Below are 25,009 nucleotides of genomic sequence, written 5' to 3'. Positions count from 1 at the left end.
CACCAGAGGTTCTTTTATCCTTGAGAAGAGTTTTTGCTATCCTAGGTTTTTTGTTATTCCAGATGAATTTGCAAATTGCTCCTTCTAATTCGTTGAAGAATTGAGTTGGAATTTTGATGGGGATTGCATTAGTCTCCTTGTACTAAGGTCAAATCTAAGTGGATCAAGGAACTTCACATAAAACCAGAGACACTGAAACTTATAGAGGAGAAAGTGGGGAAAAGCCTTGAAGATATGGGTACAGGGGAAAGATTCCTGAACAGAACAGCAATGGCTTGCTCTGTAAGATCGAGAATTGACAAATGGGACCTAATGAAACTCCAAAGTTTCTGCAAGGCAAAAGACACCGTCAATAGGACAAAAAGACCACCAACAGATTGGGAAAGGATCTTTACCTATCCTAAATCAGATAGGGGACTAATATCCAACATATATAAAGAACTCAAGAAGGTGGACTTCAGAAAATCAAATAACCCCATTAAAAAATGGGGCTCAGAACTGAACAAAGAATTCTCACCTGAGGAATACCGAATGGCAGAGAAGCACCTGAAAAAATGCTCAACATCCTTAATCATCAGGGAAATGCAAATCAAAACAACCCTGAGATTCCACCTCACACCAGTCAGAATGGCTAAGATCAAAAATTCAGGTGACAGCAGATGCTGGCGTGGATGTGGAGAAAGAGGAACACTCCTCCATTGTTGGTGGGATTGCAGGCTTGTACAACCACTCTGGAGATCAGTCTGGCGGTTCCTCAGAAAACTGGATATAGTACTACCGGAGGATCCAGCAATACCTCTCCTGGGCATATATCCAGAAGATGCCCCAACTGGTAAGAAGGACACATGCCTCACTATGTTCATAGCAGCCTTATTTATAATAGCCAGAAGCTGGAAGGAACCCAGATGCCCCTCAACAGAGGAATGGATACAGAAGATGTGGTACATCTACACAATGGAGTACTACTCAGCTATTAAAAAGAATGAATTTATGAAATTCCTGGCCAAATGGATGGACCTGGAGGGCATCATCCTGAGTGAGGTAACACATTCACAAAGGAACTCACACAATATGTACTCACTGATAAGTGGATATTAGCCCAAAACCTAAGATACCCAAGATATAAGATACAATTTCCTAAACACATGAAACTCAAGAAAAATGAAGACTGAAGTGTGAACACTATGCCCCTCCTTAGAAGTGGGAGCAAAACACCCTTGGAAGGAGTTACAGAGACAAAGTTTGGAGTTGAGATAAAAGGATGGACCATGTAGACACTACCATATCCGGGGATCCATCCCATAATCAGCTTCCAAATGCTGACACCATTGCATACACTAGCAAGATTATGCTGAAAGGACCCTGATATAGCTGTCTCTTGTCAGAGTATGCCTGGGCCTAGCAAACATAGAAGTGGATACTCACAGTCGGCTATTGGATGGATCACATGGCCCCCAATGAAGGAGCTAGAGAAAGTACCAAAGAAGCTAAAGGGATCTGCAACCCTATAGGTGGAACAACATTATGAACTAACCAGTACCCCGGAGCTCTTGACTCTAGCTGCATATGCATCAAAAGATGGCCTAGTCGGCCATCACTGGAAAGAGAGGCCCATTGGACACGCAAACTTTATATGCCCCAGTACAGGGGAACGCCAGGGCCATAAAAGGGGAGTGGGTGGGTAGGGGAGAGGGGGTGGGTGGCTATGGGGGACTTTTGGTATAGCATTGCAAATGTAAATGAGCGAAATACCTAATAAAAAATGGAAAAAAAAATAAATGTCTAATAAAAAAAAAAATAAAAAAAAAAAAATAAAAACTATATGGAAAGGTAAAAAAAAATAAAAAAAAAAAAAAAAAAAAAAAAAAAAAAAAAGAAAGACGCAACAAACCAGAATCTTCCGCGACAAGAGCTTTATTGCTTGTTTCTCGGGAAGACTCCGAACCGGGAAAATGGCGCTGGTTTTATAACCCGCAGCGTGACGTTTCAGCACCTGATATGGCGTGACAGCTCCCGATTCGTTGCTTGCCCATCACCCCACTATTACACCCCGAGAATGGGAGTGACTAGGAGTGAATTCACTCTCGCACCTGCGTACAAGGCTTGTTTACTAGTTAGGCACAGCAGAGGCCCGCGCCATCTTATAATGGAGATTGCTCGCGGCACACACGGCTCTCCTCAGAGATTACTGGCAGCATGCATGCAATTGCTCGCAGCACATACCGGCTCTCCACACTTGGGTATCCTAAGTTTCTGGGCTAATATCCACTTATCAGTGAGTACATATTGTGCGAGTTCCTTTGTGATTGGGTTACCTCACTCAGGATGATACCCTCCAGGTCCATCCATTTGCCTAGGAATTTCATAAATTCATTTTTTAAAATAGCTGAGTAGTATTCCATTGTGTAAATGTACCACATTTTCTTTAGAAAAACAGTAGTATTAGGTTTTCCTCTTGATTCACAGGCTAACTATTCCTAGATTCTTGACAATGCAGTCAGTGTCAGACCTGTTCCATCTCAGGGAGTAGTCCTTAAATTCAATCAGAAAATTGTTGATTATTCCATCAAATTTTGTGCTACTTTTGTGCTATTATACCATGTACACAATTCACAGTTATAGATTCAATGGTTCATTGTTGCTATTTAAATTTCTCCTCTGGTAGAATCCCAAGTAAATTCTAGTACTATAAACACTAGTTAATAGGGGTAAATTCTCTCGTTAGGTACCAACTCAACTTCCCTGTCCTATGAATTATAAAGACATTTTCTTCAGGTATAGGGCATTACCGTCAGTTTGTGGACAGCAACAGAGAGCCCGCTACCAAGACAATTACTTATACATACTGATTACTGCTCTATTCAGAATGGCCAGAAATGGGAAAGCACTTAGAGCTCCATCAAATAATAAATGATAAACAAAATGTGATATGTTTAAACAGTGGAATATTAATAAGCTGTTTGAAAAGTGATCACAGGCAAGTGGGTTAAACCTCATGCTATACATTTACTTATATATGGAATTTCCCTTTTAAACCTCCTATAGGCTTGCTACTATCCATTAAACAACATAGGATATAGGATATGATGTTCATAAGATTCAGTCATTGGTTGTGTGATACATGATACACTTGGTATTTTATCAGAATTTCAGCTGTAATTGTATATTTATATTCTAGATATTTTAATTGAAATTATCTAGTTTCTGAAAGACATGGGGAATCTGAGATATTTTTTAAAGATTAGTGTCATGATGGTACAAACAAATACATCCCAAATGATTTGAAATGAATCTAGTTTCAGAGAATGTCAAGCAATACATTTTCAATGAGAGCCATATGAAGTTCTGTATCCAACATTCAGTAATGTAAGACATATTATAAAGTTTTAAGAATGAGTAAAAAAGCAAATCTTCAACCAGGTAACACTCAAAGTTGATTTCTCTAGTAGTGAAACTAGATTTCTAAGACTCAGACCAATTTTAGTTACAAAATGATCTCTATAAAAAAATAAAAAGCCATGGATGTGGAGTATATAAATTTTATATAGTCATTCACTAATCTACGTCTTACTGTGAGCCTAGAATATTGTATTAGCGCTACCAACCTATTGACAAATCTCTGCTAATCCTACATATTGCTGCTCTATGAATGAGGAAATTAGCCATATATCCACCTTCAGAAGATGAAAAGATGAGAACTGACTTCTCTATAGAGGGTGAAAGATTCCAGCCAAATAGCTGATGTATGAAGTATTGAATTAACAATTGATTGTTGGATAAAATATTTCTTTCACAGAACTGATCCTTGAAGTATCCTTATGATTCAGCTTAGTAATGTGGTAGTTTATAAGAAATGTCCACTCCCAGATCATGTATTGGAACATTTAGCCATCAGTTGGTGGCACTGTTCCAGTGATGCTATGGGATTTTTTTTTTATTATTATTATCTTTAATCTTGTTATGCAGTCTAGTCATTATTCTCCTCCTGTTTTTCTCCCTGACACTTCCTCATCCCATTCCTCCTCCCCATATCACCACCCCAAATCTCAAAATCCTGCCAGGCCTCCCGATTCCCTAAGGTCTCAAGTCTTTCATGGGTTAAGTGCTTTTTTTCTCACTGTGGCCAGACCAGGAGGTCCTCTGATATATATGTGTCAGGGTGGAGGGGCTCAGACTAGTAAATGTAAGCTTCCTGCCTGCCTCATCCCTCTCCCACCCATGTCTTTTCCTCCCCCTGCCCTCTGCTTTCTTCTCCCTGTACAAACATAGTATGTATTCACTAATAAGTGAATATTAGCCAATAAAAGTAAAAATACCCAGGATACAATCCACAGAATTCAAGATTCACAAGCAGAAGGGCCCAAGTGAGGATACTTCAAACCAACTAGGGAGGGAGATGCTATGGGATCTTAAAAGTGTGTGGTTTGCCAGAGCAAGACACTAGGGGTGGCTATAAGAGTGTATTGGCTTGTCCCACTTGCTCTCCATTTATTGCTGAGGAGGTGAACTCAGCTTCCATATCTAACTGCTTGCTGTCTTGCTTCCCTTACCACAAATAAACTCATATATGTTGATGGTGCATCCATAATAGATACTCCTGCCCAAATCTTGTCCCAAATAAGGAATTAACTACCCAGAAAAGCATAACCAGAAGAGGTGAACTAAAAAGCTGAAAAGAGGAAGATGATAGTAATTGTTCATCATGCACTTTTGCAAGGGCCATGGGGAATTGTAGCAAAGATATTCAAGAGAGGAGAAAGAAAGAAGATTGTGAGGTTTATGAGAAATGATAAAGAGATCAGCTCTTTCAAAAAAATTCAAAGCCATATTATTGAATCTGACAAATGTAAGATAAAAATTAATAGTTTACTTAATATGTACCTCTAACTTTTAAACCACCTCTGGCATTTAGATTGCTATTTCAAAAAACTACTGATATAATTTTTTGTATAGATATTGAGAAATACAAAAATGGTATTTTTATAAGGACAACTTGGCCTGGCAACTATTAAGAAGTATAGGTTTTATTTTAATTTGTATCACAACTTAGATGCCTAAATATCTTATACCCTGTTGAAGCTAATCTTCAATACTTATCATTAATATCCAACCCTGAAAACCTCCTTTAGCTATATTCAGGCTTTTTGAGATGAGGAAATCTCAGCTTTATAGTCATTAGTGATCATTATCCTTAAATGAAAATGTACTGGAAATAACTTTTATATCATTCTTAGTGGGTAATTTAAGGAATAAAATGGGAATATTAATGTTGAAAAAGTACAGTGTAATAGGCACGAAGCCTGTTGAAGAGGATATTGAGCTAAAGGACATGAGGGAAAGATATAGCATTGTTGAATAATTGTATGAGGGATCTCTACTCTAGCATCGCCCTGGTCAGAAAGGAGGGGTGATGGGAGAGATTCTGTGACTAATGCCTGCCTTGCAAAGCCTGGCAGGGTAGCTTTCATACTCTATCTTGATAAGTCCTAGTGAAGCATAAAGCCTGGCTTTGTCAGTGCTTACATTTTGATACTGTCACTACATCTTGTCTCAACGGTGGATAGAAGTATGGTTTCAAGGAATGACAGAGCAACAACACACTGCTCCTGGATGCATGAGATAGGAAAGGCTATTCGCTGCTCTATTCAACTCAGAGTCAAATGATATGCTATAAGCTGATATTATTCTTTCTGCCAACTCAACCTAATTCCACACCAACTCTTAGGCATCCTCCTGTCCTCTTGTTACTTTTTCAGACATATCACCAATAGTTTAGTATACAGAGGTTTACTTCATCCATAGTTCTTATTACTAAGGACTGTTTATTCTACCTACCCATTTTTTCAATATCTCATTTAAATGTATTTTTCATATACTGCATATGATCTCCGAGTACTGCTTATCAAAGTTCACTGTTTTCATTTTCTATAATGGAAATTTCTAAATATTTCACTCCTCAAACTCAAACATGAATTCCACCTAGAAACTTCAACATTTTTTGCAGTATTCACCAGAGAAAAGATTTCTTTCTCTTCTCAAATTTTTGAGCATGAACTCCTGAGGCACAAACATGAGATATTCTTCTAAATGTGCTCTGAAAACACTGTTGGTATGCTTCAACTTTAAAGTTTTGCTACCTTTGTATTCAGTCTTTTATCTTATTTCTCAGTCATATGTTTTGTCCTGATCACTTGCTTTTCTGTTGTTTTACAGAGAACATTTCATTAGATAGCCCGGGGTGTCCCATAATTGACCAGGTAGCACAAGCTAACATTAAAGTCCCGACAGTCCTCCTACATCTGCTGTAGAAGTGCTGAAATTGTAGGTATGTGCCACTGTATCCATCCACTTATTTATTTTACTTGATTTCTCACCTTCACTCGGAAATTAAACTGAACTAACATCCCTCTCATCGCCACAAGCCATTCCACTAGACTGAAAAAATCTGCACATCAATTCAAATAGTTATCAATCTACCAACTAATTTTTAAACTCTCCATTCAATAATCTCTATTTGGTTTCTTTGTCTCACCCCCAAGAATACACTTTACACTGATGAATATTAAAATCCATCAGTTAATTAATTTATCAACTCAACTTTCTATCTATTACAACCTCGTTTTTAAAGTAGTATTACTGCTACATAATGGATAATTTAAAAGATTTTGATTTTGCCATTGGATAAAGAAATAGAGTAGGATATATCTAAAACTTTAAGGAGGATATAGGTGTTAGGGTGATTTTCTTTACGTTGTACAAGGAAGACATCTTTGAGGGTGTAATTGCTGTAATTAGAAAAATACTTACCACACATGAATGATCTGAGTTTGATTGCAGCAGTCATATATAAAGCTAGGTGATTATGATTGTACTCATAACCTCAACACTGGAGAAGCAAGGATGAGAGGGTTCGTGGGACTCACAGGCTAGCCAGGTTAGCCTTATAAACATGCTCCCAGTTCCTGTAAAACATTATATCTCAATATGAAACGTTGACAGATATACAAGTAACATTTTACAAGTTATGCTTAGGAATATGTGTGTTTGTACAAATACATGTTTGTATATAATAACAATTAGTGGAATAAAAGAGGCCATATATTTTAAGGACAAGAGTGAGGAGAGTTTGAAGTGAGGAAAAGGAAAAAAGAAAGAAATGTTATAAATGCATTCAATTTTTAAAAATAATATAAAAAGCAATTAAAAATCTGAAATAAAACAGACAGCTCCTGAAGAACAACACTCAAAGTTTACCACTGACCTCCACTTTCAGGGACATTCACATACACACTTATAACATACATTTCTAGATATGAGCACAAACACACACACACACACACACACACAACCAGAGAGGGAGAGAGAGGGAGAGAGAGGGAGAGAGAGAGAGACAGAGAGATAGATAGAGAGAGAGAGAGACAAAGACAGAGACAGAGACAGAGAGACAGAGAAAACAGAGACAGAGACACACACATTGAGAGAAAGACAGAAACAGACACAGAGAAGTAATGCATAAAGAATTGATTTTTTGTGTGTTCAATTGAGACGAAAGAAATTTTACAGATATAATAACATTAGAATTGAATTAGAAATATCACTATTGAGATTAATCATGGTAAACACAAAAGTAAAATTTACAAGCAAAATGAACAAATAGGAAAGAAATCAAAGGTAATATTTAAATGTCATAGGACATGGTAAATAAGTCTTAGATAAATCAGTGTGGTACTTTCTGTATAGTGTTAACCAATTTCTTATTGGCGGAAGAGGCAAAAGAGGAATTGAAATATAATTATATACTATAATTATTACTAAGATGAACCAGTAGGAAGAGAATGTTTGCCTTGGACATACAGAACATACTGATCTCAGACAGTTCTTTTTCTTTAGTATAATATTGTTGACTTTCAATGCTTTAAGCAAGATTTCTTGAAATAAAAACGTTAAGACTATATATTTTCCACCCAAACAGTCTTATTCCAATGTAAATGCTTCGAGGGGACAAAATCTCTACTGTTCAAAGGAGTAAAAAACAGGAAATTAGAATGGTAAGCAACATAAAAGGGGACAGCCATTTCCTAGACTGTCCCAGTAACAACATCAGCAAACAAATTTTCTGGACACTCGGTGACTGAACACAGCATCACTTATTTTGCTTCAGTGTGACAGAAATGTCAGGCAATCTGTAAGCATAGGTTAAAGACATTGGATTAGCCAAAGATCTGTATTTTTAAAAGAAGTGATGAATAAAAGTATGTAGGAACAAGACTAGAATAGTGCCTGTCTAAAGACAGTGTTCTTAAACGAATAACCTAAACAGTATATTTGAGTCTCAGAAATGCCTCGTACTGTGAAGAGTGTTTGGAGGAATAACAGGACATCTTTTCCTCCAGCACCGATTTATAATTTCTCCCTCAACCCAAAGGAAGCTTAGAATTTTAATCTGGATAATGTGAGATTATATCTTTTAACTATGAAATGTATATGGAAAAAAATCTTCATCCCAGTGACAGTTATCGGGTTTGCAAAATTATGCGCAATGAGTGATATTAAAATGTTTAAAATTGACTTTTTAATAAGCTTAATATTGTACAAAAGTATGCCAGGTTTCTACTCCATAGCCTTTCTTTCTTCCTCTCTAATGGATAATATAAAATATCTTGGCGTGACTCTAACTAAGGAAGTGAAAGATCTGTATGATAAAAACTTCAAGTCCCTGAAGAAAGAAATTAAAGAAGATCTCAGAAGATGGAAAGATCTCCCATGCTCATGGATTGGCAGGATCAACATTGTAAAAATGGCTATCTTGCCAAAAGCAATCTACAGATTCAATGCAATCCCCATCAAAATTCCAACTCAATTTTTCAACGAATTAGAAAGAGCAATCTGCAAATTCATCTGGAATAACAAAAAACCTAGGATAGCAAAAGCTCTTCTCAAGGATAAAAGTACCTCTGGTGGAATCACCATGCCTGACCTAAAGCTTTACTACAGAGCAATTCTTACAAAAACTGCATGGTACTGGTATAGTGACAGACAAGTAGACCAATGGAACAGAATTGAAGACCCAGAAATGAACCCATATCTATGGTCACTTGATCTTCGACAAGGGAGCTAAAACCATCCAGTGGAAGAAAGACAGCATTTTCAACAAATGGTGCAGTCACAACTGGTTGTTATCATGTAGAAGAATGCGAATCGACCCATTCCTCTCTCCTTGTACTAAGGTCAAATCTAAGTAGATCAAGGAGACACTGAAACTTATTGAGGAGAAAGTGGGGAAAAGTCTCGAAGATATGGGCACAGGGAAAAAATTCCTGAATAGAACAGCAATGGCTTGTGCTGTAAGATCGAGGATTGACAAATGGGACATCATTTCTTTTAGAGTGGTGGTAATGTAAGACAATGAGCTATTTTGCACGCCCCCTTGTGGAATGTAATGGACACATGACTATTTTGTCCATGTACATATCTTTAAATTGGGATTCCAAGAAGCCTTCTAATGAAAGAGCTGATTTAGCATCCACCCTTCCACTTCCTGTCTAGACTGCAGATGTCACCGCCTAAGCTATTAGAGTCATTTTTGGAGTGTGAAGATTGGACTCATAATTATTTGCCTACTTTCAAAACTTACCATCCCTCTAAACCACATGAATTTACTCTCTCTGCTCCGTTTCTACCTCCTCCCTCTTTTTGAATATCCTTCCCTTACTTGGCACAATATAAGATGAAAATGATTTATTATTTTATTTATAGAAAGAGTTTGGGACTGTAGCAGTAACTCTAAGATTTCCCAGTAGTCCAGCAACCATCTAACTATGGTGCCTCTTGTCTTTGAAATGTGACTTTTATCCTGAGTTGCAACATGGCTCCTTCACTGCTAAGAATCAGAAAAGCATCACAGAAGATAAAGGGAAGAGGGGAGAGTAAAGGGTGCTGACAGCTAAATCTGGCTCTGTGTTCCTTTATGTGAGAATGAGTTGCTCTCTTGGAAGCATTGACTGATATTATTCTCTTGCATTTTATTGGCTAAAAATGTGCCACCAGGCCACCCTCAATGACAGACAGAGAAACCAAATGTTTAACTGGGTATGTTACTAAGCTGTCAGAATTGGGGTTCTGTTCTCTAAAGAGGTGGAATGAATACTGAGTTGATGGGTTGGATTTTTTCTTTTTTCTTTCTTCTTCTTCTTTTCTTCCTATATACTGTGCACCTCTTTGCTCAACAGTTTGATCTTTGTTCGGTTTCCTATACTATGTCAAAGCCATTAGACTATTTAAAACTCAGTTGAAATGAATATGATTTTTTTAGATAAGAAGTCAAGAGTCCAGTGAATTCAGCAATGGCTTTAATTTAGCTTAAAGGAATCAAAAGAGTGCATGACAGTATTCATGTTGTTGGGTGTTTTAAAAATAAGGATTCTTTTTATATTTGTTATTTTTTAAAAAAGAAAATCAGCTATAGTAACTTTGTCTATCTTCCTAGTGAAAGCACTTGATATTATTGTATTCTTAACCCAAATGTCCTTATTATATTTTCCTCTGGTGTCTAGCCATTTTCTTACATCTTATAGCAGCAATAACTCTCTATTCCATAAAAATAGAATTTTACAAGCAAGACAAACACTTCCATAAATTAATAGAAATACCTGTCTCTAGTGAAACAATGAATTTTCTTTCTTATTCATACTTTTGTGATGTATTTATCTCAGAATCACTCTCATTATTTTTTAAATTTATAGCTTTTTATGTGTTAAGAATCTAGAGGAAATTTGCTTGACATCTATAGTATCAAGAAGCATGGAATTTATAAGAAATCCATATTTCAAATATTTTCTAAAAATAGGCATGAATTCTAAGACGTTTCCAAATATATTTAGATGGAATACAATTTCCCCAAAATCAGATGTCCTATTTATATATATGTATATATACACACTATGTATATGTATATGTATAAGTATATGTATATGTATAGTGTATATATACTGAAATCTAGTTATTTAGGACAGACTTAACGTCATGCATTTACTATTTCTTTTTAAAGTATATTCAGAGGCTCCAATTCTCAAACTTTTAAAATAATACAGTATTATTAACTATATTATCCAATGTAGTAACACAACAGAGCAGACAATTATTTCTCCTAACTGTACAATTCTCTTCCTCTCATCAGATTCTTGTTATAACTCTATCTTCTGCCTCTAAAATGTCAGCTTGTTTCAATTACACATGTAAGTGAAGCCAGGAAATGTTTGTCTTTGTATGTGTAGCTTATCTTGCTTAACATATCAGATTGCTGTAATCAAATAGGTCTTAGTCCATTGTATTGCTATAGTATATTACTATATATGTACATATACACCAAGATTATTTTGATAGAGTGCATAAACACAAAATTATTCTCTTGAGTATATTTTCATTATTTTTCATATAAAACATAATTTTAGGAATAAAAGGTTATTTCTTTCTAAGTGTAAGTCTAATAGTATTATAATGATTTTATGCATAGAAATTACTGAAGAAAACTAATTCATAGAAATAAAACTATAGCAACAATACCTTATAGTTTGCAATCTATAATTTTATATATTTTAACTTTCCTTCATACGATACAATGAGGAAGTTTTTAATAGATAATAAGGGTTAAATGATTTATTTTTTTTCCTTGAGACAGGGTTTCTCTGTGTAGCCTTGGCTGTCCTGGAACTCACTTTGTAGACCAGGCTGGCCTCAAACTCAGAAATCTGCCTGCCTTTGCTTCCCAAGTGCTGGGATTAAAGATGTGCGCCACCACGCACGGCAATTTTTATATTTTTTATATTTGCACTCTATGTTTGCGAACTTAATTTCAAATAGAACCGAAAATTTTTCATGATACTCATGCAATTTTATATATATATATATATGTGTGTGTGTGTGTGTGTGTGTGTGTGTGTGTGTGTGTGTGTATGTATGTATATGTACATGTATATATATATATATATACAATTATATATATAATGTATATATGTATATATGCAAATATAAAAAATAACTTGTAGGAATACAAATTTTTTGGCATTTCTTTTTATTTCTTATAACAGTGCCTATAAATGTTTCAAACCAATGTATAGGGGTCTAAAACTTACTAAATTTCCCCGAGATTGTTAAGACTTAAGAATTTTAATTATAAGGTTCTGAAATGATTCAATACTAATGCTCTGAAAAAAGTCTACTGAAAATAGCCAATACTGATTTTCATTTTCATGAGTGTTTATTTAATATGTATGAGGTTGCGGTTTGTACTGAATTGCATCAGGCTTCACGCATAAATATGTATTAAGCAGCTACTATATGTAAGGATACATGTTTATTGAAAATGATTTGCAGTCTAAAGTCATTCATAAAATTCAATTTGTCTGTACCCAGAATGGTTCATCCAGTAAGAACACTTGTGACCAAGCCAAAAGAATTGAGTGTGAAATAATTGTTGTCTTCATTCACCAAGTGTCTACTCTAAATACCTAGGAGCTTAGTCTGGGACATAGAATGGTAACAGTGATACAAGTACTTATTACCATAGACAACCTACTTTCATTCATGACAAAAAATAAATTCCTCTAGCAAAAATGTGATCGTGGTGCCACTCAAAATGTGAGACTGAATGTCTTACATCATTGTTTACAGTGGAAGAAAGGGAGCAAGAAGGAGAATCGGAGGAGTGATATTTTCTGTAATAGAAAGAAACTTACAATACATTATTCCAGCGACAGTCTTGCAAAGGAGGATATGGTTGTTTTCATTTTATTGCAGAGAGAATGTACAGAAATTAAGAACTGCAAGTTTTACTAATCTGTATCCTAGGAACTGTGATGGAAAGTGCTAAAAGTCCTTTGTGATTCTCACTGCTGCGATATTCTGCATTGACCTCTGCATATCATGAGATGTCAGCAAGAAATTTACACTTACAGGGTTTTGTTGGACACATTTGAGTGGTATTTCTTCCTGTTAATAATCTTTAATTGAAAATTTTTGAACAAAACAGTATTTGTACTTGCATCTATCAAGAAGCTAAAATAGAACCCTTTTTAGCTTGTTAATCAAATAATAAAATAATAAAAACCAGCCGAGTCAATATTATGAGTGTTTTTTCATCCCAGAAAGAAAGCAACGATCTTTAGTTTCTCTATACCAGGCTCTATCAGATGATATGAAGAGTAATCAACAGCCAGATATACATAAAATATAAGTGCTTTCTAATCAATTAATCTTATATTCTATACTTTAATGCTATATGCTTGTATTTTAAGCCATTCTTTTATAGAGTCAAATACTAACATAGCAAAAGCAACAACAAAAACGACAAAAACAATGGCAAAAACACACCTAAGACTCAGAGAACATGGAAAAAGAGGCGATAAAGTCTGTACAACTCAGAGGATCTGGAACTTTGCTTTAAGATTGTGTTTCCTAGATGTGTCAGAAGCTACACCTATACTAGACCTATAAAGTTTCACCAACACGACTCTCTAAAAATGAGATGAACTAGAAGTATAGACGTGGAAACCTTTAAAACTCTTGCTTTGTTTCTATAAAACATAGTGCAAAAGAAAAATGAAAATACCCATAGCCTTATCTTTTTAAACATCTAATCAAGTACATATTTAATTAACTTATTAATAACTCAGATTGATTGACACTATTCTTAGATCAAGGCTATACTTATTCATATGGAATAATATGTATAGGAAACACTTTGTTGTTTAATAGAACTGATAGCCATTTCAGAAATCTAAATCAGATAAAAAGCAAAGAACAAGGAATTGGAGAACTTCATCAATGAAACTGGACTTCATATAAATTATTAATAACATTCCTTTCTTAGAGCCATATCAGCTTTGTATGCTAGTTTTCCTTCAACTTCTTGCAGATTTTTAACCTATGGAATTTTTTCTGCCAACTTCTGGGTTTATTTATATCCTCAACACGGAGCATTTTCAGAGGTTTAAATTCCATCGTTTTACAACTCACTCTGTAAAATAGAAGTGTCTTTTATTAGTTCTAAAAAGTGTCTTTTGTGACTTTCTAGGGACAACCTCTTCAAATGTTCTCACATTGCTGAAAATATTCATCTCCATTCTCTCATAATATTTTTGAATTTATGGATTTTGTAGCATCCCTTCTTGACTTTTATTTCTCCAGGTCGAAGAGTTGTAATTTTTTTAATCTATACTTATATGAAGCATTTGTCTCCATAATTCATGCAGCCTCGAGCTTTTGTGATGAGAGAAAAATCTGCTGTTTTTGAAACTTTCAATTCAGTTGGTTGGAAGAAAGAAATGGGGGCAGACACGGAACAGACACCCACCCACTAGCTAAACTCCTCCGGACTGCGTAAGTGGTTTCCTAACCTAGCAGTTATATCACATACCTTTAAAATTACTAGAAAATACAAGTTCTAACAAGTATGCAAGGGCCTAAATATATTATTAGCATACACGGGTTCTTGTAAATTAATTCCTTCAAGAAATACACTGTGAAGGACTGGAGGTATAACTTACAGGAAGAGTACCTGCTGAGTGTGTGCCTGGCCTTGCTATTTGGCTTTTGTTTTTCCCAGTCACAACCTTCTACCCCCAAATATACACACAAATACATACACACACACACACACACACACACACACACACACACACACACACACACACACATCAGTGCACATCTTTCATCCTCTGTAATGTTGTACATACATGGTCATATGAAGATGGCACAAAGGTAGACAGAGACAATGATTATGATGTAGTAGTCCACTCTGCTTGTTTAATGTCCAAAAATGGCTAACTTAAAAATAGCAATTTATGTACTGTGATCATCATACCTGGATACTTTAAATAATAGTGCATCTAAGGCACACACAATAATACTCTGAATGACTGAGTTTCTAATCTAAAATTCTATGTAAATATTTGAAAGGGCCAAAAGTAATTCTATTACATAATCTAAATTTAGAATCCTAAGATATCTAGAACTTGACTTTTGGCTGTGTTGGATATCATTTCATCTATACCTTAGTGATCATTACATCATCTAATGACTTTGTGGCATTTTTATAAAAGTTTTCAATGTAGAATTCCTCACCTTAAGAACCGTTAGTTCTATGAGCCTTTCTTTAATTTATTTATTAGGTATTTTCTTAATTTACATTTCCAATGCTATCCCAAAAGTCCCCCATACCCTCCACCCCCAACTCCCCTACCAACCCACTCCCACTTTGGCCCTGGTGTTCCCCTGTATTGAGGCATATAAAGTTTGCAAGACCAAGGGGCCTCTCTTGCCACTGATGGCCTAATAGTCCATCTTCTGCTACATATGCAGCTAGAGACATGAGCTCTGGGGGTACTGATTAGTTTATATTGTTGTTCCACCTATAGGGTTGCAGACACCTTTAGCTCCTTGGGTACTTTCTCTAGCTCCTCCATTGAGGGCCCTGTGATCCATCCAATAGCTGACTGTGAGCATCCACTTCTGTGTTTGCTAGGCCAAAGCATAGCCTCAGAAGAGACAGCTATATCAGGGTCCTTTCAGCAAAATGTTGCTAGTGTATGCAATGGTGTCAGCATTTGGGGGCTGATTATGGGATGGATCCCCGGGTATGGCAGTCTCCTGATGGTCCTTCCTTTCCTCTCAGCTCCAAACTGTGTCTCTGTAACTCCTTCCATGGGTGTTTTGTTCCCAATTCTAAGAAGAGGCAAAGTATCCACACTTTGGTCTTCGTTCTTGAGTTTCATGTGTTTTGCAAATTGGATCTTGTATCTTGGGTATTCTAAGTCTCTGGGCTAATATCCACTTATCAGTGAGTACATATTGTGTGAGTTCTTTTGTGATTGTGTTACCTCACTCAGGATGATGCTCTCCAGGTCCATCCATTTGCCTAGGAATTTCATAAATTCATTCTTTTTAATAGCTGAGTAGTACTCCATTGTGTAAATGTACCACATTTTCTGTATCCATTCCTCTGTTGAGGGGCATCTGGGTTCTTTCCAGCTTCTGACTATTATAAATAAGGCTGCTATGAACATAGTGGAGCACGTGTTCTTCTTACCAGTTGGAACATCTTCTGGATATATGCCCAGGAGATGTATTGCGGGATACTCCGGTTTTTGTTTTTTGTTTTTTGGGGTTATTTTGTTTGTTTGGCTGTTTGGTTCGGTTTTCGTTGGGAGACTTTTAATGACTGCTTCTATTACTTTAGGGGTTATGGGATTGTTCTGAGTACATATTATACTGTGGTATTAATAAATCTTTGAATTTTGTTTAAAAAACAGGTCTAAATATGTTTCTATATAAGCAAGCCTGAAATGTTAATTATTTTATAGAAGAAAAGAGCAATGTTTCCCATTCTATACTGTGTCTCATTGTCCTAGGATTCTCAATGTTTTGAAATACCATGGTGATGTATTTCAAGTGAAGTATACAATGTAATGGTGATAAACATAAGGACTAAAGAAACATAAATTATTTTATGTATGTGCATAAATTTTACCAACTGTTTAGTTCACAGGTCCCTTTGTTTCATGCATTTGAATTCTCTTAATAGTCTATAGATTTTACTTCTCACGAGTCTCCTCATTATCTAGACACATTATAAATATCAGAAGTTTATTTTCAATGACCAATTAGAAATAGTTTAAGTAAGGAAAGTAAAAACAGTTCTAGACTCAGAAGCAATTTTATGAATCATATTATTTCTAAATCATATTATTCATACCATTTCTATCCATAAATTATATTCAAATTTAATGTTCATTTACTTTAATTCAAATATAAGATTGGTGATAATGTGTAAAGTCTACTTGTTCAGACTTCAAAAATACTATACAGGTAACTCTCTTAGTATTTTGTTTATTTTATTTGACATTGTGTTTTTCATCAAAACATTTTAATGCTTTAGTTTACTTATTCTTCTGCTATGAAGCAAAAACAAAACAAGTGAAATTTTAATAAATTATAAAAGAAAGTTACTAAAGAAGCTTTGGGAACTTTTCATTGATATTTGCTTTTAAACTCTTTCCATGGCTTATATCTTATGCTCTCTTACAGCTCAACAGTAAATAGGTAACTGATATAACTGCGGGTCTTCCAGAAGCATGAAATCAGTTATTATATATTTTCAAAACACTTGCAAAATGTAGGTATCATATATTTGTATTACACCAATACTTTTTCCTCTAAATTCTTAGGATTTATCTGGTTACTCATCTCAATTGTTTTCTCTAAAATACACTATTAGGGTTTGGTATAGAGTTCAATGGTAAACTGATTTACCAAATATTCTCAAGGTCTGAGGTTTAGGCTCCAGTATTGACAAAAAATAAGAAATAAATAATAAAACAAAAGAAATTGACATTTAAGATATTTACTATTGTATCAATGAGATAATTCTATATGGTAACTAGAAGAATATCCAAACAGTGAGTGATTAGAGAATGTATTTTCCTTGCCAACCCACAAATTACCTTCCAAAGTTTTTGGATTGCAGTAACACCAGATCGTTCTATGACTCAATAAATGTCCATAGGTCTATGCCAAGGAACTTCTTTCTGGATACCCAAAACCCATCTTGAGTGATTTTGAAAGAACTCAAGATGTTGGGATGGAGAAATAATTCATTGTTAAAATAATTGCTACTGTTATAGAGGAACTGGCTTTGGTTTCTTTCACCCACACAATAGCTTATAACCATCTAAACTTATCTATGGAATCCAATGTCCTATTCTGCTTTCATAAGCACCAGGTATGCATGAGGTACATATACATGCAGACACAACACTCATTTAATAAGTATACATTATTTTTACATAAAATAATTAATTTTTAATGAAGAAACCAACCTTACAATCTTTCTTCCTCTATGATTTTGGGCAATTGATACTCATTTAAATTTGAATACATATTATTTGTCTCATTTTATAATTGTCATTTTTATAATGGATCTAAAATATGCCTTATCCACACTAGATTAAAGGAACTAAAACTGAATAGAAGTTGGGTGTGGCTTGAGCAATTGTCATCTAGCTGAGGTGTGTATGATATCCCTTGCAGTGTTGGACAGCTCCAGAATTGGAATTCTAAACTGAACAAACTTGGAAAAACTTTTAAGGCAGAGAAATAAAGTTTTGCCTGTCTCTACTTGCCAAAGACACTAAAAATCATTTATTTTTACAAATTTTATTCAAGGCAAGAATAGTTGGATTTTTTCCTTTAAATATACAAAGTATCAGCTATATTTTTTAGGATGATGATGAATACTTCTAAAAATAATATGTTTTTTGAATTGAAATATCTTGCCTTGAAGAAAGCCTAAAGGCAAGAAAGTTTAGACACTTGAAAATCCTAAGTTTTCTAAAGCTAACTTACATCATCAACTGAGACATATGCTCTATTAAACTCTAATTATTTGCAGGCTCTTGTTAAAAGTTAGTCTCCTAAATTTTAGGGACACATTGTTTACTTTATCAGTCAAGAACAAGGATTATAATTAGGTGACTTCCAAACAATAATAGTAGTAAAATTAAGTAACTTACCAATATGGGAAATCTAGAACTAAGGCAGAATATCAATGTGAAAAGATGAAATGTTAGATAATGTATGTCTGTAGATAAAATAAACAGATGCTACCAACTTTTATCATCTTAAACATGATTTCAGTAAGGGACACTATTTTAATAACATGTTTCATAAAAATGAACCAAGAAGAGAAAGTAGAAACATTAAAATATAGGAAAAACAAAAAATATAAAAAATACTTAAATATTGGTAGTGAGAATTGATTATCTAATATAGCATTTTAGTTCTTTTAGTTGTTTCAATAAACGCAATCAAATAATAAATATACAAATTCACCACCATGTAGCAGTTAGACATCTTTTCAAAATATAGAATAACACAAAGAAAACAAAAACTATTGTAGAACTAAGTAATATGAATTGAATTGGTTGCAATATATTTTAGAGCCTAGGTAAAATAAATAGCCTGTTTTGAAGTAAAAATGAAGTGGTTTTTAATCTATGATTCTTGAACTAAAAATTTCATGAATCTATCTTGTCACTTAATTTTAATTTCTTATACTAACTAAGAGTCAAATAAAGATGATAGATGTTTTTAAGAAACTTCCCTGAGAAATATCAGTGTACCACTTATGAAGGCATCAGGCTCAAACTAAGCCTTCAAAGAGAGGCTCAAAGGTTCAGTGGCACATATTATTTCTCAAGCACGAAGAGTGAAAAAGATAATAGAAAAGGTTCCAATGTCAAGATAGTTTTGAAATTTGACCTCAGGGTATGACATTTATAAGTGGTTTTCTCATTAGTAACATTTGTTTGCTGAAGAGTCACTCATCCCTACTCTTGGCATTTTCATAATAAAGGCATAGTATAAAGAAAGTAACTGCTTATAATTAGAGTTATTTAATGAGTTAGCTTGAATCACAGAAATCAAAATATGGTGACTAAGAATAGCTTATTGAAAACACGGTATGACATCAAATCAGCTCATTTCAACATATCTAAGGACTGTCATCATTCAATCTCAACTAAACCATTCTTGGCCCAATATATTTTTCAAGGAATCAAGACAATTCCATCTATTTTCATCAATTTCCTGAGAGTTTTTGGCATTTCCAATGAATTTCAAGGAACATGCTTGGGCTGACAATGGAAACGTTCATTCCCATTCGTATTTAGTATAAAATTAAGTATAAGATTTAGTATAAAATTAAGTGACTAGGGCCTGCCACTTAGAAGATCACCAATATTACAGACTTTTGTATTATGTGAGGTCCTCACTTTCTTCAGAGTCAGAGGAGAAACAAATGGACTAAGAATAGCATGAGTTATTATAGATGTAAAAACAAGCAGTATTCTTAAGGATGATATCAACCCAAAGTTAATATTTATAAATGACTCAACCCCAAACCTCACATTCATTGTTTCTATCAATGTTCCTGTGAGCCATGGAAAATGTGGGGTTTATTTTTAAAATTTAAAAGTTTTTTAAAAATTCTAACATGTAAGTACAATCTACAAATGAAACAACCAGGGTTAAGGCAGGAACAGTAAAGCATTCATGAAGTAAAGACAGTTACTACACCTTATACCAGAAATGTCACCAAAGCCTTCTGTGATAAAAACATATTTGACAGATGATGGGCTCTGGTGAAATATTGGTTCCTGGGAGCTGTAATTTAATTAGAGGTTAATCCTCTGGTTGATTCATGAAATAACAATACTCTCTGGATGTGGTGCAAAGTAGGAGATAGACCTTAGCTGCAATAATGAGACCCTGGAGATATGCCCTGGATAGATACACACGGCCATCAGCCAACTCGGGTCTTTTTCAGCTTTCTGGCTGCCACAAAGTGAGAGATTTTGCTCTGTTCCTCTATTCACCATGATATTTCAGCCTCACCTCAGGCCAGCAACAATGTAGTTCACAGATCTTCAACTGAAATCTGTGAAAGTAATTTCCAGAATAAATCCTTCTGTCCTTGTTCTCTCAGATTTTTATCAGAAGACAGACAGCCTGTCTAACCCAAAGTGCAGAAGAATACTCTTCTTGACTGTCAGAACTTGGCTTATTGAGTAAAATAAAATCTGTATTGTATGTAGAGAACTATGTGTAGAACCTGGAGTAGGTGAGGTGGGGATCGGGGAAGAGGGGAGGGGATAAGAGATTATCGTATTGGAAACTAGGAAAAAGGATAAGATTTGAAATGTAAATAAAGAAAATATCTAATAAAAAAGAGCTCTTACTTAGCAGATATACATATAGATATAGATAGACGGATAGATAATAGATAGATAGATAGATAGATAGATAGATAGATAGATAGATAGATAGATAGATGGATGGATGGATGGATGGATGGATGGATGGATGGATGGATGGATGGATGGATGATGGATAGATAGATAGATAGATAGATAGATAGATAGATAGATAGATGGATAGATATAGATATAGATATATAGATATATAGATATAAAAGAAAGATCACAAAAGGAATAGAAAACATGGCAAGAGAAACAGGGGATGGCTTATCACACAAAGGGAAAAGAGGATTGCGTGTAGAGAAAGCTGAAGCTTTCTCCATAAAATAGTTTTTAGATAAAGAGTTTCTTGCTGAAAGAGTCAAATAAATCAAGAGAAAAACAGCACTTTGGTGAATAGTCTCTTGAAGAGATGGACAGTGGTGCTAGAATTTAAATTTGAAGCAATTATGCAAATACCTAAAGTATGTATTTCTAAAGAAGAAAAGACCAAGATCAACTGATTATAATACAATCTAACCTGTCTCAGATCTTCTCTGCTCTATGTGACCTTATTTTCCGTAACATCACAGAGATAAATACGGTAAATGTTAAAGGTAACATTGGCTGAAACAGATACAAGGGAAAGAACTTCTGCAGAGTGTGGTTGCTAGTCTACATATTCTACAACTTTTGTCTTCTAGAGTGACAGACAATCAGTATTCTTTCTTGTTGAAAGAAGATGAAAGTTCACAATGACTGGTCTGGAAAGATTGAGAAAAGCCTCCTACTCAAAAGTCATTATCCCTATTAACAGCTGAGGCAGAAGACTGCTGTCAATGAGAGATCATGTTACAACGTTACAAGACAGAAATGTGACTAATTGGTTCTTTGACCTTGTTGTTTCTTGTGGTATTTACACACATGGTAAAAAAAATTGGTTGATATCTTGGATTTGAGGCACCTGATGAATGCTGAGTGCTGGTGGGTAAATCATGAAAAGCTCATAAATTCATTTAAATAATTATTCCAGTCAATTTTATATCAAAGGAACAACAAATATTTAGAGCTTAGCCCTTAGATCCAAATTTTGTAATTCATTTTACTTTATCTCAGATCGACTCCTTTGAGATGAATATTGCATCACACTGATGTATTATTTTTCTAATTATCTGACATCCTATTCTGGGGGCTAGAAAATAATGAGGTTAATGTTTGTGTTGACATAAACTTTTTCTTTCTGTCTGTCTTTTTCTTTTCTTTTCTTTTCTTTTCTTTTCTTTTCTCTTCTTTCTTTCTTTCTCTTCTTTCTTTCTTTCTTTCTTTCTTTCTTTCTTTCTTTCTTTCTTTCTTTCTTTCTTTCTTTCTTCCTTCCTTTCTTTCTTTCAATCTCATATATTCCATCCCAACCATAATTTCTCCTCCCTTCCTCCCATACTCCCCACTCTCTGCCCTCTACTTATCAAACCCACCTTTGCTTCCCCTTAGAAAACAGCCAGGCACATACTGTCACATTAAGGTAACCTAATAGAAGGAAAGGGGTCTCACAACCAAGCAAAAGTGTAAGAAATAACTCTTTTACACACACACACACACACACACACACACACACACAGAGAGAGAGAGAGAGAGAGAGAGAGAGAGAGAGAGATCAAAATAAAAAGATATACATAGATGCAAGGCAGATAATAGAGACAAGCCTGGTTCCTCCACTACCTACCTGCACCTACCAACTCTGAGTCACACTCTTCTCAGTATGTGCTATGTAACATAAATTGTAATTGGGTAGACACCAGTTTAGATCAAATTATTACCATAATGTGTGCTGTACTCCTGGTAGAAATATATTCAATGTATTCATTTGTTGCTCCATCATCCTAGAATTAAAATTTGTCCTGTAGCATTGCCATATCAATACATGTGTCAATCACAGAACAAGAAATTTAAATGAGAATATCTAAAGTTCTTTATCTCTTTAATTACTAAATATTTTATATTGGCCATGAAATGGATAAGGTTCTTATAACTAGAATGTGAAACAATGTTGGGCTGAAACAAATTTGATTAGTTTTAAATAAATTTATAGACACATTATTAAAACAAAGAGGCGAACATTGTAACTTTTCTTCTGCTGAACCCTACACAACATCGTTGGGCACTATGTAAACTAGGCAGTAGAAGGAGTTTCCTAGTTAGTTTTGCCTTGACTCCCTATTTTGAATGCAAACAAAATGGTGTTTTAGGACATAAGGTGTAGTTTTTTCTTAACTTTTAATTGATTCTTTGTGAATTTCACATCATACACCCAATCCCACTGATTTTGTTGCTTTGCACACACCCTACACCTTATAAATACCTTCTCCTTTAAGAATCTGATTGTAGCCGGGTGTGATGGCGCATGCCTTTAATCCCAGCACTCGGGAAGCAGAGGCAGGCAGATCTCTGAGTTCGAGGCCAGCCTGGTCTACCAAGTGAGTCCCAGGACAGCCAGGGCTACACAGAGAAACCCTGTCTCATAAAATCAAACCAAACCAAAACAAACAAACAAAAAAAGAATCTCATTGTAGAAAGCTGTAGTATTTCGCAGAGTCTTCTACAGTGTATCCTTTTTCCATATTTCTTTACTTGTTCATTGCAATGAGTCATTGGTCTGGTTCTAGGCCTCTGGCATTTGCTACATTGTCAATTCAGGATCCTTACTCAGATTCCTTTAATATAGCTTGATAATTGCCCCGTATCAATCAGATACTGCTGCTTTATATATGTAGGACCAGTTCCTTCATGCACTCCAGGAGTTCATCTATGGGGTAGATGTTGGGTTGTGCCAACTCACACCCCCAAGGCGAGCTCTTGAGCACTTGATGCTGTTGATAGCTCATTGATGCTGTTGCCCGCATGGGGCACAGTCAGCTCTTACACTATCATAGCATCAGGGATGGTTCACCCACTTGTTCCACTCTCATGAGATCTGTAACCAGCAAGAGACATGGCCGTTCTCTTGCTTCCATGACCAGGGGCCAGCTGTCCCATCTATTGCATGTTGCAAGGGCCAAGGGTTTAGAGGGAAAGACTGAGGGCATTGATCTCTTGTCCACACCCTCTCATAGCAGAAATGTGGCAGGGTCAGCTCTTCCATGCTCTTCAGAACCTGCTCATTAGCAAGTTCTGAAACCAGGGCCAGCACTACTACGCTTTCTGTGTGACACATAAAGCCTGCTCTCTTGAATACTGCATCTGGCGAGGGGCAGGGAGAAGTGATCTCATCTCTCCTTGACTGCCAGCACTCCCATGATGCCCAGGTGAGAGTTAGGAAGTCTGTATAGCCTGCAGGTGTCAGCATGGTTCCAGGTGAAAGCCTAGACCAGGGACCTCCACCTGGTCTTTGGTTGTAACAGATCCCTGATGCTGCAAGGCCATGAAGCCAGACATGGCCCTGGATGTCAATATGGTCCAGGACCTCACCATGGCCTTAGGTGGCATGCTGACCATTTACATCCGGCTGTTCCACACTATCCTTGGCTCTCTAATTCTACCTCTCTATATCGTGCCCCAATGCTTCTGTTTCTCTTTCTTGTTCAACTTGTCACTCTGTATTTCCTCACTTAATGATGTCTGTGGAGTGTGGGGTTTTGGGATCATCTCAGAAGAGGTCTCAAGATTGCTCTAGCCCTGTCCATGTTATATGGCACCCAATTTGCTTCCTGCCTGGGCCCTGTGGTGCTAAGCTATGGACACAGTAATCTAGGCCATGGCCTGCCTGCCAGAACATATTAGCCAAACTTGTGGGGATGGTTTGGCTATAGGGTTTCACCATTTAATTGTGATAAAACTCAGAGAGCAATGGCAATAGGGTGTATTGTTTTTAATGCCTCTGGGCTCTCCCTAATCTGAAATTTTCATTTCATAAAATATATCTTCTGCAAAAATAATGGAATTATCTGATGGTGTTACTATGATAATCTCTAAACTTTTAAAAAATATAACAGCCATATTGGAGTGTAAATTCTATATATGCATGACTATCAATGTTTCTACCTGTAATGATAAAGTTGTAGATTATGATGTGTGCATACATTCTGCAAGAAATGAAGATTTTAAGACAAAGATCTCTAATAAATGAAAAATATTTACATACACCATTGAATTTAACTAATCATTAGCTTTGTCATATCTTATCATATCATACCATACTATATTGTTATCCCTTATATGTCTGTTTC

This window comes from Mus musculus, chromosome 14, assembly GCF_000001635.26.
Source record: "Mus musculus strain C57BL/6J chromosome 14, GRCm38.p6 C57BL/6J".
NCBI lineage: Eukaryota > Metazoa > Chordata > Mammalia > Rodentia > Muridae > Mus > Mus musculus.
This window is presented reverse-complemented; position numbering follows the sequence as displayed.